The sequence below is a fragment of the Colobus angolensis genome, unplaced genomic scaffold (genome assembly GCF_000951035.1).
Source record: "Colobus angolensis palliatus isolate OR3802 unplaced genomic scaffold, Cang.pa_1.0 Scaffold293, whole genome shotgun sequence".
Classification (NCBI taxonomy): domain Eukaryota; kingdom Metazoa; phylum Chordata; class Mammalia; order Primates; family Cercopithecidae; genus Colobus; species Colobus angolensis.
The window spans coordinates 1241845-1246075 of NW_012116188.1; the positions used below are offsets into that span (position 1 = coordinate 1241845).

Consider the following 4231-nt stretch of genomic DNA (forward strand, 5'->3'; position numbering starts at 1 on the left):
GTCTCGATCTCCTGAGCTCATGATCTGCCCGCCTTGGCCTCCCAAAGTGCTGGCATTACAGGCCACTGAGCCCGGCCGTAATCTTGTTTCTTTTGCTTCTGTTGAATTATGCTGGGTGTTTAATCTAGAACTTGAAAAATAGGAAGATCAGGCCAGGCATAGTGGCTTATACCTGTAATCCCAGCACTTTGGGAGGCTGAGGTAGGGTGGGAGGATCATTTGAACTCAGGAGTTGGAGACCAGCCTGGGCAACATAGTGAGACCTCATCTCTACAAAAAGTAAAAATAAATAAAAATTGACTGCCTGTGGTAGCACGTGCCTGTGGTTCCAGCTACTTGGTAGGCTGAGGTGGGAGGATCACTTGAGTCTGGGAGGTCGAGGTTGCAGTGAGCCGAGATCGTGCCACTGCACTCCAGCCTTGATGACAGAGTGAGACTTTGTCTCCAAAAAAAAAAAGCAAGCAAGCAAGCAAGCAAGCAAGAAAAGTAGGGTAGGAGCCTGGCATGCTGGGTCACACCTGTAATCCCAACACTTTGGAAGGCCTAGGAGTTCACTTGAGCTTAGGAGCTCAAGGCCAGCCTGGGCGACGTGGCGAAACCCCTTCTCTACCAAAAATACAAAAAAATAGCTGGGCGTGGTAGTACACACCAGCAGTCCCAACTACTTGGTAGGCTGAATTGGGAGAATTGCTTGAGCCCTGGAGTTGGAGGTTGCAGTGAGCTGAGATTGTGCCACTGCGCTCCTGCCTGGATGACAGAGTGAGACCCCATCTCAAGGAAAAAAAAAAAAAAGATAAGAGAAAGTAGGAAGATCTCACAGAGAGTTTTGCATTGTTAAAGTCTCTTAAAGACTTTATTGCTTTCCAATAAGCATGTCTCTACACTCTTATTAAATTTGGGAAATATATCAGTTTTTTGTTTTGTCTAAACTCAGGCAAATCTAGCCGTGGGAGTATTCCAGTGCTGTTAGCATCAGAACTGTTCTTCTGCTTTGATTTACTTGTTTATTTATTTAAGAGACAGAGTCTTGCTCTGTCACCCAGGCTGGACTGCAGTGGCACAATCATAGCTAGCTCACTGCAGCCTCCAACTTCTGGGCTCAAGTGATCCTCCCACTTCAGCCTCCAGAGTAGACGGGAATAGTCCCATGTGCTACCATGCCCAGCTAATTTTTTTTTCTTTTTTAAGAAACAGAGTCTCACTATGTTGCCCAGTCTCGTCTCTCCTGGGCTCAAGCGATCCTCCTGCTTTGGCGTCCTAAAGTGCTGAGATTACCTGCATGAACCACCACATTCGGTCTTTCTTCTGCTTTTATTTTCACATCCTAGCCAAGAGTGTGATGAATCTTCACTCCATGAGAGGAACAGAATTCCACCAGCAGGTTAAAAATACTTCACATTCTAAGGAAATGGAAAGCTGACCAAAGCGAGGGTTTCAGGAACATCAGGCACCGCTCAGGCAACTGAGATTTCAGCACCCCTCCCGCCTCTTCTTGTGGCTATCTCTGGTCATCCTGTAACGTAAATGTTCTTTTTACCGGAACAGAATAAATGTAGTCTTTATATTAGGGAAATTCTCACGTTTGGAAAACTTCACAGCTTATTGTTTGAACCCTAAACACAAATCAAGGAAAAGGCAATGGAAGTAGAGTAACATTTGTATACCAGACTTCGTTGCTATCTGAATTCTAAGCATTTACTATGAAAAGATCTAGATGGAGATGATATAGACCTGAGAAATATAAATACATGTTTGGAGGAAGTATGGATTATTGGAAAGGATGTAGACTTTGGAGCTTGACAGACACAGGGTCAAGCTCCAGCTCTGTCACTTACAAGTGGCACGACCTGAAGCTAGTTTTTAACTTCTTCAAATCTGTGCTTTCAGTGGGAATATGAGGATTATGGCACCTATCCTGGAGTGTTGTTGGGAGAATGAAGGAATAAAAGGTATGAAAAGCACTACACACAGTGCCTGGTACACGCTAGATGCCCATTCATTGTGTTGATGTGGGTGCTAAGACAAAAGAAAACCAGACTGGAGTGAAAATGGGAAAATGTTGAGTGAAAAAAAATTTTTTTTTTTTTTTTTTTTTGAGATCGAGTCTCATTCTGTTGCCCAGGCTGGAGTACAGTGGTACGATCTCAGCTCACTGCAACCTTTGCCTTTTGGGTTCAAGCAATTCTCCTGCCTCAGCCTCCTGAGTAGCTGGGATTACAGGCATGTGCCACCACGCCCGGCTAATTTCTGTATTTTTAGTAGAGATGGGGTTTCGCCATGTTGCCCAGGCTGGTCTTGAACTCCTGAGCCCAAGCAATCCGCCCACCTCAGCCTCCCAAGGTGCTGGGATTAGAGCGCCTGACTGAAAAACAATTTTTTTTTAAATTAGCTGTACGTAGTGGCACATGCCTGTAGTCCCAGCTATTTGGGAAGCTGAGGCAGGACAATCACTTGAGCCAAGGAGTTTGAGGCTGCAATGAGATATGATAGTGTCACTGCACCCCAGCCTGGACAATGGAATGAAACCCTGTCTGTATAAAAATTTTAAAAAGTCTTTATAGAAGCTACTTATGCTTGTAATGAGTTAAAAATACATATTCTTGCATGGTAAAAAGTGAACATGCTTCTCTTTACTTCATCTCTATCAATCTGTCTCCCCTGGGGAAACCACTTCTTCTGTTTTTTTTTTTTTTTTTTTTTTTAGGAACTGATGTTTATTTTCTATCAACCATGTTTCCATGTTGCTTAAGAGCCGGCACAAGACAACTTAAGACCATTCCGTGGTTGCTCCTACCCATTCAGTGGCCAGAGTCGTGAGAGCTGCAGACCAGACTTCCGTGGCAGGCTGAGCACTCCAGTCTTCAGTAGGGAACTGCTGAACAGGCACAGAGGGCACCTGCACGCCGTCAGACCAGTCTGCAACCTCAGGCTGAGTAGCAGTCACCTCAGGAGCTGGAGCAGTCTGTTCACCCTGAAATTCCTCCTTGGTCACAGGCTTTTCAGTAGCAGCCTGCTCTTCTTTTTCAATCTCTTCAGGATCCCTGTAGAAGTAGAGATCAGGCATGACCTCCCACGGGTATTCATGGGAAATGATACCACGCATGTGCAGAACTTCCCAGGGCAGCATCCACATCAAACCCACTGAGTGAGCTTCATGTTGTTGCATGGAATGGCAATGTTCACACAGCTCTGAGGAGAATCTGTGTGACACAGAGCAATGGTGGGAAGGTTAACATAAGATGCCTCTGTGAGAGGCTATTGGTCAACTCTGGGGTCAGTAACCACAGGAAGCCGTGGCTCCCGGAAGGCTCCCTGGATCTGGTTAGTAAGAGTTCCAGAAGTGAAGTGGCCAGCAATTGCTGTGGCTCCAGTGGCAGCAGCAAATTGCAGCACAGCCCTCTGGCCAGTATTCCTGGAGGATATGACACTGACATCAGCGGGGTTTTCAACGGCAACAATGGCGTGAGCTGCAGCAGAAGCTTCTCCCAGGTCCTCTTCAGGTTTATGATGTAGATGCCATCACTTTTCCTTTTGTAGATGTACTGTTCCATTTGGAAGTCAAGATTGGTGCCACCTAAGTGGGTTTCTGCTGCAGAACTTAAGGACATCCTCCTCCTTCATTTGCAGGACATCAAGGGCTCTGGACATTGAGAAATTTTCCCTTTAAGTTACGATGGGAATCCAGAACAACGCTGCATGGACCCCTCTGCGAGGAGCATGGAAACCGGAAATCCCCCCCACCGCCCTTTTTTTTTTTTTCTTTTTTTAAAGTCTCACCTTATCGCCCAGGCTGGAGTGGAGTGATGGATCTTGGCTCACTGCAACTTCCACCTCCCGGGTTCAAGCGATTCTCCTGCCTTGACCTCCCGAGTAGCTGGGGTTACAGGTACCCGACATCACGCCTGGCTAATTTTTGTATTTTTGGTAGAGACGGAGTCTCACCATGTTGGGCAGGCTGGTCTCGAACTCCTGACGTCAAGTGATATACCCACCTTGGCCTCCCAAAGTGTGGGGATTATAGACATGAGCCATCATGCCCAGCCAGAAACCACTTCTAATAATGTAACAGGTTATATATTGACACATAGACACTTTTTAAGAGATTATACTATCTCTCTACATTTTTTTCTTTTTATTGAGCTGGAGTCTCACTCTGATGCCCTGGCTGGAGTGCAGTGACATGATTTCAGCTCACTGCAACCTCTGCCTCCCTGGTTCAAGCAATTCTTGT

The 4231-nt window shown here is 46.0% G+C and overlaps 1 pseudogene; it reads right to left on the reverse strand.

The window, feature by feature from the left end:
• Window positions 1-2767: 2767 nt before the first annotated feature.
• Window positions 2768-3648, reverse strand: LOC105516875 (annotated as a pseudogene).
• Window positions 3649-4231: the final 583 nt, after the last annotated feature.